At 46.4% G+C, this 17,734-nt stretch overlaps 1 protein-coding gene across 1 annotated transcript in view; it reads right to left on the bottom strand.

Annotated features, from left to right (window-relative positions):
• LOC144823125 (uncharacterized) overlaps positions 1-17,734 on the bottom strand; it is a 328,250-nt gene that overhangs the window by 3,310 nt on the left and 307,206 nt on the right. The window lies entirely within an intron of this gene.

Raw genomic sequence — 17,734 nt, forward strand, 5'->3', positions numbered from 1 at the left:
CTGTACTGGGCCCTGAAGCTTGATTGACTCAGGTGGAGAAGCCCATTAATCTCCACATATTTCTACAGTTGTCCATTTACCTGCTTCTATAGTATCTTGGAAAAAGGCGCCAGCAGGGAAATGGGCCTATAATTAGATGGGGGTGGCAGGATCTGCTATTGTTTTTGTTTAAAGGGGTATAGTCATTGCCTGTGCCCAGACTCTGGGAACCGTGGCTGTTCCTAGAGATGAATTAAGAATTTTATTGACCAATGGATTAATGATGTCAGCCCCTGCCGCTGGCAGTTTAAGGGGGCATTGGTCAATCGGGGATCCTGACTTTTAAATTTTAAGAGCCGTAAGAGATCCCTTCGAAGAGATGGCTTTGAAGGAGCTCAGTTTTGGGTTGCTTACAGATAAATTCATATTTGGAGTTACTACATCAGTAGACAGTATTCTGTCTACTGCCAGGCTTGCCTGAATACTTTGGATGTAAAAAAACCTGCCAGTTCTTCACACCATTTACCCGAGGCTTCTTTGGAGTGAGTGCCAGCAGATGGGGTCATAAAACTCTTAACCATCTGGTATCCTAGTAAGTTTACGGGTCCAGGTGGGGCACTGTGGGTTAGTTAGGAACCAGGCCAAAATTTCCGGATCATATGTGTGAACTGAATTTCTATATTCTAATGGTTATGTTGTCCAGAATACATAGTTCTACTTAATTCGTAGAAACCGTATAACATTCCCAGGGGAAGGATGCAGGAAAAGAAGGAATTGGATTTCAAGTCAGTACAAAATAGAAAACAACATTCTTTCAAACTCAAAAAGGTAACTTGCTACAGGGGTCACACTGAGGGGGAATTCAATAAAGGACTGTTAGATGACAGACGTCTCTCAGCAGCACCCAGTAAAGTGAGACACAGATGTTCCTAGGGTCATCCATCCAAATATCATGGGGTCTGTGTTATTAGTTATCAAACTTTATACTTGATTTCGGCTGTAAGCCATAAAAGCACATGGAATAAAACATATATAAAACATTTGCCATTTACAGTATAAATGTGTAAAGTTCTTTACAGTAATATAACCCATGAACCAATCTATGAATCTTTGCTATGAAGCGGTCTCCTATAGCGTAAGGATTTAATGCAGTTTGTCTGGGAGTGCCTGGTACCTCCCTAGGCTTGAATTAATTGTTGACATAATTGCAAATCCAGCTATCCTGAAGCTAAGCAAGCGTGGCTACCTGGGCAATAAAATAGGTTAATCACCTACTAAGAGGTTCAACAAGTATTAGTCTTCCTATTCTCCAACGATCGTACAGCTGCCATGATCCTGTTCGCCACTATTCATGTTTCTTTTGTGGGATACTCAACTCATACCTTATTCTCCACACATTCATCAGAAAATGAGAGAGAGCAAAGATTCACAACCTGAATGTGTCGTATCTCAGAATCCTGAGTGCTTCCTTGGGGTCCCTTAGTCCCAATTTCTGACAGAGAGGAATAATACAACACCTCCTTTGGGACAAGTAGATTGGGAAGAAGAAGATAATGTGCTCAATGGTTTCTTTTTAATCCCCAGAGGCCGGGCAAAGCAACTCCTTTGCACATGGTACACACTCCCACTTTGCAGTAAAGGCCCAGACAGATAAAGTTCCATACCAAGTAGAGATGCCTGGCTGGAGGAGGGTCTATATGTCTAGTCACCATATACTGGTAATGCTAGAGTCAGCGATGCAGAAATGTCATCATGTTTCTTCAATGGCTTACAGGCAAAAAACTGATCCACTTTAAAATTCTCTGTCTTACTCATCAGGTCTTTTACAGAGTGCAAAGGCAGCCCAACCTTGTTAGCTGCCGTGTTGGTGCCCTACACTTGTATGTGGGTCTCCAATACAGCGCCCGGGTTCATATTCTTTCCTTCCAGAGGGCTGGATGTGAGCTGGGGACCTTCAGTGAACGTAGGCAGCACATACAAATTGAACTATTTTGGCCCCTCAACTCATTCCTTCCCATTGTCAAGTCATAATAGTTTCAGGAGAGCTGTGTCAATGTTTTTTTTGCTACCATGCAGCACTGATGGCTTTTGCTTTGTCTGTCTGTTTCACATCTATAAGTCTCTTCTTGGTTCCCTAGTGCCATGACACCCGTGGTCACAGAACGACCAGTATCAGGTACGGGGAGCCAAAGCAATAGAAATAGTCAGGTTGTCAGGCACATCAGGGACAGAGGACAACCATTATGTAACAGCACACAGCCAGCCAGCCAGACACACACACCCACACACACACACCTGCCCTCCCCATTCTCAGCCAGCAGTATTCCCCTAAGGGGTGCAAGTGAACATAGTGGTACCCTGACAAATAATCTGCTGTCATCACAGCCAGTCCCATCATAGCATTGTTAGAAGGGGAACTATCCCCCCTCAATGTGACTGGGGAACACTTTCGTCATTTAGAGTTTCTTGGTAAAGTGTTTGGGATCACAGGAGCCTGGATGTGTATTCCACGTAGTATTCCAGACATCAAGTAATTAACCAGAGAGGACAGAACGGTTGCGATCCGAAGAAGGTGATCTTCACAGGGACCGAACCCTGTGTAGGGAAAACCCCAATTTGTTTTTCCCCTTAGATATTCACAAAATAAATGCAGTTCTCATTGGGTCCGAGATTGAAACATTTAGCGACAAAGTGAATTACCAGAAGCCAGCATTCCTAAAATGTAGAAGAAAGATTGGAAAATGCTTTGATAATATAGAGATATAGTCTGTGTAAATGAAAGAATGGAAATCAGAACACATCTAGATTTGAGATTATCATTGATTCCAGCACTTTCAACCTCCATGGAGACCTGAACTTTCACCTAGAGGACCGTAATGACTCCAATTCAAATACCCTCCTCAAATGCCCAGGGAACCTCGACCTTACTCAGCACATCACCAGACCCACCCACACAGCTGAACACTTCCTGGCCCCTCTCTTCTCCACACTGAACAACATCAGAGTCTAGAAACCAGTGCCCATCAACTGAACTGACAACACCCTTTTGAGTTTCAAGCTCACCCTCCTGGATCACAGGAGATCCACCACCTCTGGACAGGCGGCCACTGCTGGAAGAACGTCCCAGAGAATGACTGGGCTTCTGCCCTCTCCATACGCCTCTCAAAGCACACCAGCAACCTAGTGGAAGACATACAAAACTTCAATGAATGGATCACCACCTGCACCAACAACCTGGCCCCCTCGAGCACAGAAAAGAAAATCAAGATCAGAAAAGCAAGCAAGCTGGTACACAGAAGAACTCAGGATGGCAATGCATCACTCTAAGCACCTGGAAAGCAAGTGGAGAATGATCCAAGGCACCGCAGACAGTGACGTCTTCCAAATGCTTCCACCAGCATGTCTGAAATGCCAAGTGAACAGCGCACACCAACCGCATTAAAGCCAGCAACAACAGCACCAATAAATCTTCTCCATAATCAGAGAATTCACGGTGCTGCAGCCAACACCAGCAACATCTCCCCTTACAAAACCCACTGCAACAATCTCTGTAACTTCTTTTGGAAGGAGATCACAGCAACCTCGCAGCCAGCCTTCCAATCTCAGTTGAAGAATGGACCTTGACCATGTAGAACGCCATCACCACAAATGAGACTGCGGCAACCATGATGACCCTCAGCTCTAGTGCCGCATTAGACCCATGACCCCACCACACGTTCAGCCACCATCAGTGAAGTCCTCGGTCCCATCCTGAATGACTCCATCAATGCGGCCCTCTTCCCAGAAACCTGGAAGCAGACAGCTGTCACAGGCATGCAGAGGAAACCCTCTGAGGACCTCACCAAACTCTCCAACTACCGACTAATCCCCCTCCTATCATACATGGCCAAAGTCCTGGAGAAAACCATCAAGAAGTGTCTGACCAGCTACCTCGTCTACCACCATCTCCTCAAGGCCACCCAGTCTGGATGCAGGCCCAACCAGAGTATGGAAACAGCGCTCATTGAAAATATCTACACCATTCACATGATCCTAGACAGAGGAGAGAGTACGGCTGCCATCCTATTGTACTCCTTGGCAGCATTTCACATGGTACCACATCCTATCCTCATCAGGTGCCTTCACGAGTTCGAGATTCAAGGACCTGCATGTGATTGATCTGCTCCTTCCAGATAAAAAGAACTCCGACAGTCAACCTGATGTCATTCTCCTTGGAAACTGGAAATCTCATCTGCAGAGCACCTCAAGGTTCACTCCTCAGCAGAACACTATTCAACACTTAAATAGCCCCACCGGCCAACGCCATCCATACCCACTACATCAATACCCTCTCCTACACTGACGATATACAACTAACACTGTCCCTCTCAGACACAATCCACAACACAAGCAATAATATTCACTAATGGAAGTCACCACTAGGATGAAGTTCAACTGTCTCAAACTCAACACTGACAAGAGAGAAGTGTTGATCTTTGGAAACATCACCTGTCCACAGGACTCCACCATCCAACCTAGGACCTACTCCCACCTCCAGCTTGCGCACCAGCAACCTAGGGATCATCATCAACAAAAAGATGGACAGGTTCACCCAGGTCAATGCCGTCACTGCTTCCACACCCTAAAGAATATTTTCAAATGGCTCCCGAGAATCACCATAAGACCGTCATCCACACACTCATCAACAGTAGTTTGGACTACAGGAAATCTCTCTACGCAGGAATCATTAAAGAGCTCACCAGAAGGCTGCAAACCACCCAAATCGCAGCAGCCAGGCGTATCCTCAACCTCCCACTCAGAACACATATAGCAGCTCCCTGGCTCCAGATACATAAGTGCTCACAGTTCAAACTCCTCACCCACACATTCAAGACACTACCCAACAAATCCCTGCCTACACAACTGCATCTCCTTCCATCAACCCCCTATGCACCTCCGTTCCGCCAGACTCATACTCAGACACATCTCATGCATACACAGAAACAGATCCAGAAGTCAACTCTTCTCATACATCACTCCTAAAGTGTGTTACGACTTCCCTCAACACATCAGAGCCTGCTCCTCACTTCTTGAGCGAAGCAAGAAGCTGAAGACATGGCTCTTTAAAAACACGTCTAGAGTTGGGACAGATTGAGGTGGTCTCGGGTGCAAAATTGGTGCAGCTTAAATTTATTTTTCAATGTATTTATTATTAGGAATTTGTTAGACCCAGCGGTTTGTGGCTGGGATGCATCAAAGCCAGGCAGAATCCACTGTCCTAGATACACTTGTCAGATAACCTATGCTCACCCTTGGATAGCTTGGCGCAGAGCAGTCAGGCTGATCCTCAGGGTCAAAGTGTAAAGTTTTGGCACAACCCTCAACCTCACAACACCCTGAGGGCGCTACAAAAAAGACTCCACAGAGTTTGTATACAACATTGGTCTTTGCATTGCACATTCATTGAAATCAACACGACATACACATTGCGAATGTACTTTACAGTTATATAAAATTTTCAAACTTTTCCATTAGCAGCAGAACGGCATTAGCAAATATATATAATTGTCCTGGATGTTCGCTTGCAGTATTATCCCTACAGCCTTGTAAGCAACATATACACAATACAAGCAACCCTTTCCACATTAAAAGCAACAGAAACATATATCCAGGCTGTTCAGAGGTATTCTACTTTCCCTCTAACACATTTGCATAAACAACAACATTCCCATTATCGCATACTCCGTATACTTGCAATGGTCAGGAAATCACAGTTTCTCTCTACACCTTGTGACTTAGCCCCTCAGCCACTAAAACTACACCAGCCAACAATACAGATTGCCCCTGCTGTCGACACTTTAGATTAAGGGACCACCTAAAGCGGAAGGAAACAGTTACGTGTTTTCGTCCATCCAGATTAGGTCCTCAGGCCCCCAGTGGCATCTTCACGAGTGCAGGATCACTATCCCCCCCACAGGAAAAAGAATGCAACAGCAGAAGCTGGCACGCTTCCAATTTGGGGAATGATTTTGCAGTCTATGCTGCTAGCTTGGCTATCGGTTGGCTATCGCAGACTCTGCAAACTTCTCTCAACACTGTTCAGAAACCATATGCTAAGGAATACTAATGAGCAGAGGTTTCCGGCAGTAAGCTCGAGTCTCTCTGACTCATTAAAAGTCCTCTGCACACATCGAACTTGTCACGCTATAGCCACCCCAAGTGTGCCACTGAACTTTACCAGCTCACTCTTCGGCACAGTCTGATGACTGCACACGTCGAGAGGGTCCTTGTCCCACCCGACGATCACTTCCACATGTTTACACCTCATCCTGCACGGTTCTTATGATCTTGTGGAAAAGGGGAGATCTTTTCTGTCCCTGGGAATTCGTGGACAGGAGGCCAGTCAACCAGCCCTTGGAGAGTGCTTAGGGACCTGGGCCACAACGGTTGCCAATTAGCTGCAAGCCAGCAACATCCAGGCAAAATCCACCAAGTGATAGCACCCTTCCTAGAGCACGACAAGCCCTAGGCTTGACACCATGATGTTAAGATGGCCGCTGAAAGGGAGCTCTAGAGTGGAGCTCCGGGGCTAGGGATCTCCAAAGTTGGATTAAATCCCTGAACAACCCCAAATTGCGTGCCCACACCTAGCGGAACCACAGAGAACAGATCTGAGCCGATCCGAAGGATCTGAAGGAACTGTGAAAACAGAAGCCGGCGAGAACAAGATACCTGATCGGTTGAGCTAGGTGCCTCCTCCGTAAGAGCCATCCTGTGGTGAGTGACCCGACGGGAGACAGCAACTGTTGAAGACCCGCTGGACAGGCGACATCCATGATGCAGGGCAACGCGAGCCAGTGAACCAGGGGAATCAGAGAAGTCATCGGCGGCGACCCCCTCGGTGCCTGCAGACACGGGCTGGTCGGCGCGGAAGGAAGGAGGAGCGGAGAGATCTGCGGTGTCCGTCGGACGGGGTGCATCCGCCCCTTGCCCCAGACGTGGCCTCACCGGATAGCACAGGTGAGAGGCGTGTGGCCGCGGAGAAGGGAGATGCTGGGACGACGCGCCTGACCTTAAAATGGCGGCCGCGCGAGACACGACTACCGCCACCTACCGCTAGTTACCGCTCCCGCCCTACACAAATGGTTTCAGATACTCTAGAGCACTGACAACGAAAGAGGACTGGGGCCTGAGAAGGAAGCCTACAGCGAAAGAGGACTGGGGCCTGAGAAGGAAGTGTACTCTGCCCTAATTGTCCTGGAAAGCGAAAAAGGACTACCGAGCCTAACAGTGAAAAGAGAGAAGGACCGAGGAAAGGAAAAAAGGACTAAAGAACTAGAGTAGGGGAAAGAGAGAAAGGTTTCTTTCCTCAAGAGAGTGGAAAGAGAGAAGGGTGGAAGAAAAGGGAAAAGGACTCAAGATCTGGAGTTTACCAGCAGATCAGACTTAGGGGACATCTGGTACTGAAGTACTTTCAGCAGACAACCCCTCTTGATAATTAATGACCTCTATTTAACTGATTATTGAGGATGGCATCGATATTATAATGGTTTATAGTGAACATGATACAATTATGATCAACTCCCCTCTTTGACTATTTTTCCATCAGATAACCCGGGATTACCAAAGATATTTAATTTAATTAATTAATTAATTACTACTCATGCACCACAGCATTTTTTCATCAGATAACCCGTGATTACCAAAGATATTTAATTAATTAATTACTACTCAGGCACCACAGCACTCACCTGACTGCTGTTCCCGTTGTGCTCTGCGAGGCAAACCGATCATTTCTGCTGTGCTCTGCGCTGCCAGAGCGAGGAATCACGAACTCTTTGTGCTCCGTGCTGCTGCCTCCCCGGGGACTCGCTGGTGTGAGCGAGAGCTGCTGTCGGCACGCTCTGACCTTCGCTCCCAGCTTGAGTCTCCAGGGTCGAGGCCAGGGCAAAAGTAAGATCTGCACCTAGCCCGGGGGACTGCGAGGACCAGCAACCCCTGCTTGGAGCAGCTGGTGCCTCTTCCCCCAGGCGACACGCCCACGGACACGCCCACCGGCGATTCTAGTATTTAAATTCGTGACACCCGCTCCGCGGGCGCCACTCACCTGACTGCTGTTCCCGTTGTGCTCTGCGAGGCAAACCGATCATTTCTGCTGTGCTCTGCGCTGCCAGAGCGAGGAATCACGAACTCTTTGTGCTCCGTGCTGCTGCCTCCCCGGGGACTCGCTGGTGTGAGCGAGAGCTGCTGTCGGCACGCTCTGACCTTCGCTCCCAGCTTGAGTCTCCAGGGTCGAGGCCAGGGCAAAAGTAAGATCTGCACCTAGCCCGGGGGACTGCGAGGACCAGCAACCCCTGCTTGGAGCAGCTAATGCCTCTTCCCCCAGGCGACACGCCCACGGACACGCCCACCGGCGATTCTAGTATTTAAATTCGTGACACCCGCTCCGCGGGCGCCACTCACCTGACTGCTGTTCCCGTTGTGCTCTGCGAGGCAAACCGATCATTTCTGCTGTGCTCTGCGCTGCCAGAGCGAGGAATCACGAACTCTTTGTGCTCCGTGCTGCTGCCTCCCCGGGGACTCGCTGGTGTGAGCGAGAGCTGCTGTCGGCACGCTCTGACCTTCGCTCCCAGCTTGAGTCTCCAGGGTCGAGGCCAGGGCAAAAGTAAGATCTGCACCTAGCCCGGGGGACTGCGAGGACCAGCAACCCCTGCTTGGAGCAGCTGGTGCCTCTTCCCCCAGGCGACACGCCCACGGACACGCCCACCGGCGATTCTAGTATTTAAATTCGTGACACCCGCTCCGCGGGCGCCACTCACCTGACTGCTGTTCCCGTTGTGCTCTGCGAGGCGACCCGATCATTTCTGCTGTGCTCCGCGCTGCCCGAGCGAGGAATCACGAACTCTTTGTGCTCCGTGCTGCTGCCTCCCCGGGGACTCGCTGGTGTGAGCGAGAGCTGCTGTCGGCACGCTCTGACCTTCGCTCCCAGCTTGAGTCTCCAGGGTCGAGGCCAGGGCAAAAGTAAGATCTGCACCTAGCCCGGGGGACTGCGAGGACCAGCAACCCCTGCTTGGAGCAGCTGGTGCCTCTTCCCCCAGGCGACACGCCCACAGACACGCCCACCGGCGATTTTAGTATTTAAATTCGTGACACCCGCTCCGCGGGCGCCACTCACCTGACTGCTGTTCCCGTTGTGCTCTGCGAGGCAAACCGATCATTTCTGCTGTGCTCTGCGCTGCCAGAGCGAGGAATCACGAACTCTTTGTGCTCCGTGCTGCTGCCTCCCCGGGGACTCGCTGGTGTGAGCGAGAGCTGCTGTCGGCACGCTCTGACCTTCGCTCCCAGCTTGAGTCTCCAGGGTCGAGGCCAGGGCAAAAGTAAGATCTGCACCTAGCCCGGGGGACTGCGAGGACCAGCAACCCCTGCTTGGAGCAGCTGGTGCCTCTTCCCCCAGGCGACACGCCCACGGACACGCCCACCGGCGATTCTAGTATTTAAATTCGTGACACCCGCTCCGCGGGCGCCACTCACCTGACTGCTGTTCCCGTTGTGCTCTGCGAGGCAAACCGATCATTTCTGCTGTGCTCTGCGCTGCCAGAGCGAGGAATCACGAACTCTTTGTGCTCCGTGCTGCTGCCTCCCCGGGGACTCGCTGGTGTGAGCGAGAGCTGCTGTCGGCACGCTCTGACCTTCGCTCCCAGCTTGAGTCTCCAGGGTCGAGGCCAGGGCAAAAGTAAGATCTGCACCTAGCCCGGGGGACTGCGAGGACCAGCAACCCCTGCTTGGAGCAGCTGGTGCCTCTTCCCCCAGGCGACACGCCCACGGACACGCCCACCGGCTACACGTATAAAGCAACAAGTAGTCTCACGCGACGCGGGACGCGCGCGGGACCAAGCACGGAGCTAAGCCCGGGCAAAGGGCGGGCCGTCTGTGGCCGTCCGGGGACGACCGAGGACGGGACGGGCCACCCCATTAACACCTATTCTAGGAGAATAGGTCCATCGGACTACTTGGAATTTAACACTTCCTTATGATGGCCTTAAAAAAACTTCGTTCAAGAACAATTTATATGAAGCGCATGGGTACTGACGCAGCTATCAGAAAATCTGTTGATAAATCTATGAAACCAGGTCAAATTTCCAGCACACCGGCAATAACGAAATACTTTTCCACTCTCTCTGTGAAAAATCACTCATCTCTTCTTACATCAGAAGAAGAAAAAAAGCAAAATCTCTCAATCAATAATTTTGAACATCAGTTACTATTACACTCTGAACTAAGCAACCATAACCAAGGACCATCAAACACAGAGATTAATCTGGCAAAGATCTCCCTCTTGGAAGAGTATCATCAATCAATCTTAGAGATGTCTCAAATAACACCTATTAAACACCAGGATAATGAACTAGCCATGGAGGTCTCTGCAAGTAATATTACTAAGATCGAAGAACAAAAATCAGTAACTCCGCTAAGACTAAACCAGCCACTTACCAGTTCCCCAGAAAAATCACCCCAATTGTACACTAACCAAACTAATCACACTGATCTCTACTTTTCTAATTTAACTCAGGCAGCTACCGTTCCACCCCTGTCAAAAGCACTTTTTTCCCTACAGGACATTTTGGAATCAGTTCTCACCCACCTTGGTCAAATTTTATCTAATTCAGATGACACCCTGGATGTCCAAATAGGTATTCTTAAGTTCTTGGTGGAAGAAAAAAAGAAAAAAGAATTACCTAATGACTTATCTGACAAACATGTAACGGTTAACCGATTACAATTTGAAGATGGCTGCAAAAAAGGAACAAGGTCTCTAAAAATGCAAGATGCAAGTACACAAACATCAGATGTGATAATAATTGAGACTAAAATCAAGGAAATAAGAAAAAAGAAAAAAACTCCCATAACTTATTCTCTTAAGAAACTCTTCAGAGAAGAAAAGGAAAATATCACCGAAAATAACATCAAACACTATCCCATTTTTACCAACAAAGAAATTGAGAAAGGTCCAGGTCCGATAGCTCTTGACAATAAAATACATTCAACAAAGGTTATCAATCTACAGGAAACAAAACAGATGGGAAAGACCATAAAAAACAAAGACCTGAAGGAAAAAATGGGAAAGAAAAAGCGAAGAAGACCTCAGAGAAGAATTCAAAAGAAAAAAGGGAACAAACTCAAATTTCAAAGACACATCTTCACTAATTCGGTGAACTCCTCAGCGACTCAAATAACTCCACTGGTGAAACCTTTGAACCCAAAAGCAGAAGAATACTGCCCGACCTCAGTAAAAAAACCAATAGAGCAAAAAAGTAATGATACAAAAGAACTACAAGATTACAAAATATGGCAGTGGGATGGAAATCAATCAAATCAATTAACAATAGAAGAACTTTTTCCCACTGACAATATGCCGCTCAATCGTGGAAGAATAATAAATCTATTACAAGAAATACCTTCTCTGAACTCTCTGACAAGTAACGAAATTGACCTAGTACGCTTTCCGAAAAAAGAAAATAACAAATTTGTACAAGTGTCATTCTTTTCCCCAGTTCTCCCTGGAATAATTATAAGAGAGAAGGAAATTCTACACAAGAATGGCTATGATGTAATCTCAATACCAGAAATCAAAACCAATTTACAAAATACAGCGGCAATTAGACAATCTCATACTAAAAACAACCTCAGCTCAGATTGGGGAGAATATGCATCAAACAATATGAGAAAAGATATATTAAAAATACAAGTAATGCACGGCGAAAGGTCGGTTTGGTCCCGGAACATTAACCCAAAAGATAAAGAGAACAACCTACAATCTTGGGCGTGGTTATCAGAAGCATTAAACAGCAAAAAAATGGATAATCCACAACAACATCAGGTTTAGCAAAGGTCTGAAGCTTTCGTCATGGAATCTGGCCGGGAAAACCACCAACAAAATGAAAGATGCAACGAAAGATTATCCAGATATTCTTGCTCTGCAGGAAACATGGTTAACCACCCCCTTCACACAAAAAGGATATTATGTTTATGAAATCTCAGCAAAAAAATCCAAAAGGGGTCATGCCAAAGGAGGTATGGCAATCCTGCTGAAAGAAGATTATTCTTGGTCGCAAGAAATAATTGATACATATTCACACAACCTACAATGTATCAAAGTACAATTTAAATTACAATCATCAGATATTCATAAGAAAATACTACTTTTCAATATCTACGCTCCACCAAGTAAAAAATACGGATCTTTATTTGATCATCTACTAGAGACCATAACGAACATCCTTGAAGATCAACATCATCTATCATATATCATTATGGGCGACTTAAACGCTAAAATATCAAATAGTGAAATAAAGAAATGGTCTATATTATTTAAGGAGGAATCACTGGAAATATCACTCCCGCAATTTCCAAAAGGAGTAAAGTCGGATAAAAGAAGAAGCTCATTATTATCATTTCTTCCAAGCATAAATGGGACAATATTAAATGGAAACATCAATGGAGATAAGCCAGCTTCATTTACTAGGCAGGGAAATGGAGTCCCTTCTATTCTTGATTACTTCATATGCGGGAATGAAGTAAAAGAACAAATTACCCAACTGTCTGTGGTATATAAATAAATAATACCGGATCTATTTTTGAATGTATGAATGAATAACAGATAGCTCAATAAAATAAGAGTCAAGATTCGAGGTAGTAGGAGTTTCTGCAGGTTTATTACAGCATAAGGACAGGATCAGGACAACCTGCATAGGATGACCCAGCAGCTGCTGGGGCCGGGTCTGGGATGAGCGCGCTAACTTTTAATAACAATACATCAACTTATATACATAGCGCAAACACATAGCATTACATTGCAGTAGGCGTAACAGTGGGTGGAGCAGAAGGCGTGACGCGTAGCAGTCGCGAGAGATAACAGTAAAAGTAGGTGTAACTGGGAGTATACATGGACATGTGATGCAAACGTAACAGAATATGTCATGAATGGGCGGAATCATTGGAGGGGGCTACCTAAGGAGCCGGGACCTCTAACCTAATGGTGCGCGTAAACTGGCAATGACGTGTTACTAGGAGAAGCTGGGGGCTACGAACTCTGTGCTAGGAGCAGAGACTTGAGTCTGGAGGGTCGGAGCGACATGTGCCTGAACCCTATCTGGTATCTGATGTTTAGGGAACATGTTGATATAAACTAGAAGTCATGAGGGGAAAAGCTAACTTGATTCTAAGACTGGACCATGCATTATTCTACGTGTAGTGCGTGATGAAGAATATTAAATGACCATTAATACAGTATTTCTCTAACGTGGAGCCGAATAGGCTAGACAATGACGGAAACTATTGATGCAGTTCAGTAGCTTAGGAATGCAGAGAAGAAGGACTGAACTGATAGCTGGAATCATAACATACTCTTGGCAGACTCAGAGGCAGAGCCAAGCTGCACCGGGCACTGCGAGGCAGGAAGTAAGTGAAGGGTCGAGGATACAGGTGGGGGCTGTATCGCTCCTCAGCGAGGCTTTCAGGAGACAGGAGCTGAATCTGTTGTCCGGGCCCTTTTGAGGCCTGGAAACGGGGACTTTATAATGAAATAACGTGCACACTGAGAAACGTGGCAATATAACTTTACATAGGCCTGATATTCGTAGTATTCTCGAGGACTGGAAACTGACATACCAGAGGTGGACACAACTGTAATTGCGTCATTAATCAGTCATGGGGAATAACATATGCATATTGGTCATGCACACATAACATATGATGGATGAGGCGTAGGGACACAGAACATGGCAAAATTTACTTTTCCACATTCCCTCCTTGTCACTACGTTTCCATCAGGAAACATCAATTTTCATGATACCATCTATCATTTCATACAGTACCATTTGCTCGTCTCGAATTGTCTTGGAACGGGATTTAGAACGGGGCTTGGGACTAGGAATACAAGAGGTAGCACACATGCTGCAAATCGCAGGGCCACATTGTATACAGAGGCAGCAGCTGAATATGATCGCTACTGCAATACCTAGAAAGGACAGGACTTTCCATCCCCATGCGGAAATTATATTCCAGAACCAACCGGACCATGTCCAGGTGCCTGGATCTTGGTGTAACAGATGGGCAATTTTATGGAGTCTGGTTATAGCTGAATAAACAGACGGCGCGTTATTTGGAATGAAAATGCAGCAACTAGATCCGATGACTCTACAGGCCCCGCCCCTATCGGCCAGTATGACGTCAAGGACGAGACGATTTTGCAAAACGACAAATCTCATAGCAGATTGTTCTTCGGTTAGGTTACCTAGAGCAGAGGCAGTCTCATTTACTACAGCTTCAAGGGTTCTTGTTAACCTACGGATCAGTTTACTATTCTGGACAGGTCCTACAAAGAAGAAGAAACCTTTATTAAAATCTGTATACTGTTCTAGAGTAGTTTCAGTATAATCGACAATTGGGGACTCCCTTCTATTTCTAATGTGTACTAGATGTGTGTTTCTGTGATAATCAGATGGGGCTAGGAAAACAGGTGGCAGTAGGAAGGCAATGTAACAGGTTCCCTCCCAATCGAGGGGCAGACGGACATATGCGGTCTGACCACAAATAAAATAAGAATGACGTGAAGCTTTGAAAACAGATTTCCCACTGTCACTATACTGGATAACAGTAGTACATTCACTATGTCCTACATGTACAGAACCATGACTACGGACACATAATTCGCCTTTGACAGGTAGTACTGAAATAGCAGGTAAGCCTGGAGTAGTATCAGACTGAACATTCAGGACCATAAAATTCGACGAATAATTACCTAAATTATATACTTCATTTTCTAGATCTAAACCTGTTCTGTGGGGGAAACCTTGCTTGTCTGAAAAACATGTACTGTTAAGAAAAGACATATCTGTTGAGGATGACGTTAGCGTGGACCATGCTCCACACGAACCATTATGTGAGAATGGATAAGGAAAGAGTGGCAGAACTCCCTTCGGTGTCTGGAAAGGGGGGAGTCGACCACACACCCAACAATTAGTGGCATTGCTGGTCTGGTGTGAGTAATGTAACATACGGATAAATGTGTTGTTGCGCATAGCGAGGCGGTATGAATATTCGTGAGGAGGCAGATCACTAAACGTGTGCTCTACTGTAGTATTAGCAGACATATTTACATGAGGAACTGGAAAATACAGATAGAACGCATAGCTGGTGCAGGAAATCAAGATGCTGATGAATAATACGAAACTCAGAAAAACGATACATTGAATTGAACTTCGACTGACTCTCTCACTATGGGGGTCTATTTTATACATGTCAGAAACAGTCTAACCGTTTCACCTAGGGGAGGACTTATACAATCGAACTGACTGACTTATTAGACCTGAGCTTTTGTTTATACTCCTGCTGCGGAGTTTTCTCTAACAGGGAAGGGGTTGTAGTAATGTCTTTTGCGGGACAGTCCTTTAAAACAATGTTCTGGCAATCTTTCGAATCCTGGGAAATGTTTTTAGAAACGGATTTCAATCCTTTAAAAAGTTTAATATGAGAAAGGTGGATCCATCCTTTTCTGCCTTCCAACTTGACGGCTGTACGGGTGGTGAGGAGGACCTGACGGGGCTCCTTCCAACGAGGCTCCAGCGGACTTGATCGGTCAAAATTCCGGACCATCACTAGGGAACCTGGAACGATTTCATGCGGTGCCACCTCGGTATTGTCTGGAAATGCGGCAGCAACCTGTGAACGACATGAGTTGAGGGCAGACATCAAGGAAGCTAGGTAATCTGTCAGCATATTACATGAAACATCGGTAATACTTCGGGGTCTAGGAGTACCCCACATGTTAGGGGGGCGGCCGAATACGACCTCATACGGGGACAGACCTGATCTGGAATGTGCGACCATGCGCATATAAAACAAAGCAACTGGCAGAGCTACTAGCCAGTCCACACCTTTTTCTTTACAAACTTTGGCAATACGGATTTTTAGGGTTTGATTATGTCTCTCGACTAGACCGGCTGCTTCAGGATGGCGTACACAATGAAACTTCCACTGGTACCCTAACAACAGGGAAACGTGCTTCATGAGTTCAGATGAGAATGGCTGGCCGTTATCAGAATATACGACTCTAGGGAGTCCGTATCTAGGGAAGAATTCACGAACCAACTGCTTGGCAGTGGTCGCGGCTGTGTAATCTGGGACTGGATATGCTTCTGTCCACCTGGACAAAGCGCATACAACTACAAGGACATACTTGAAACCTCGACATCGCTCCATCTGAATATAATCCATCTGGAGGACCTCAAAAGGGTGGTCAGGGGGCTGGAAACCACCTTGTTCCACCGGGACACTTTTACCTGGATTAAACTGACAACATATCATACAGGTACGGACTTTCTGCTTGGCTGCAGCTCGTAAATGCTTGTTGAACCAAATGTTCTGGATACTGTCTAACATAGCTTTTTCTCCTAAATGTGCTGGACTATGTGCGGTATTGATAATGACTTGAACCATAGAATCGGGGAGAAACCATGTGGCTCTACCCTTCGTTAACCATCCTTGATCTGTCTGGACCCCTCCTTGTTCAGACCATTTCTTGATTTCTTCGGGAGTAGCATGTAACTGGATATCTATGACATCTTGTGTAGGGTCCTTAACTGTCATGCATGTAATCGGATCTGGAGTATGTATTATGTTAACTGGAATGTCTGGATTCTGTGCTGTAAGCTTGGTTGTGCGGTCTGCTAGATCATTACCTTGGGAAATAATGTCAGTAACTTTCGTATGTGCTTTTCACTTCATGATGGCAATGGATGTCGGTAAATGTATGGCATCTAACAGGGCTTGAATAAGGAGACCATGCTGAATCTTGGTTCCATGAGAAGTCATGAAACCTCTCTCCTGCCAGAGCACTCCGAAGTCGTGTACAACTCCGAATGCGTAACGTGAATCTGTGTAAACATTAACTTTCAGGTTCTTGGCATGTATACAGGCTTGTGTCAGAGCGACTAGCTCTGCTGCTTGAGCGGACAGAGTATCAATACGGTGTGTCTCGATAACTTCAGTGTCAGTAGTCACTGCATACGCGGCGACTAGTTCTCCTGTACTAGTTCTCATACATGAACCATCCACATAAAGTGTCAGGTCGGGGTCTGGTAACGGAATGTCTGTCAGGTCTTGTCTTGGCTTTGTCGTAATGTTAACTACTTCCACACAGTCATGTGTGGCTGGATTTGAATTAACTGATGGTAACAGTGTAGCAGGATTCAGGACGTTGCAGCGTCTAATTTCTATGTGTGGCTGGAACAGTGTCAATTCATAACCTGTTAAACGTGCAATTGTCAAGTGCTGTGTTTGTGTTCGGTTTAAAAGAACTTCTACTGAATGTGGGACTTGTACTGTCAGGGAGTGTCCTAAAACTATGGAATCACTTTGTCTGATAGCTAGTGCTGTGGCTGCGACTGACTTGAGGCACGCAGGCAACGCCTGGGCGACTGGATCTAATGTGCTCGAAAAATAAGCACAGGGCTTGTATTGTCCTGCTTGATCTTGTGTGAGAACAGATAATGCTGTACCTTCGCGTTCAGTAACAAAAAGTGTAAAAGGCTTACTGTAGTTCGGTGTAGCTAGAACTGGAGCTTGGCATAAAGCTTTCTTTAACTCGTTGAAACTAAGTGTATGTTCAGATGTCCAAGGGAGGACAGTCGATACGGCTGCCTCCTGTGTCGTTAACTGTATCAGTGGCTTGGCTAGAAATGCATACTGGGGAATCCATTGTCTACAATAAGAAGTA

This window comes from Lissotriton helveticus, chromosome 1_1, assembly GCF_964261635.1.
Source record: "Lissotriton helveticus chromosome 1_1, aLisHel1.1, whole genome shotgun sequence".
In the NCBI taxonomy this organism is placed as follows: domain Eukaryota; kingdom Metazoa; phylum Chordata; class Amphibia; order Caudata; family Salamandridae; genus Lissotriton; species Lissotriton helveticus.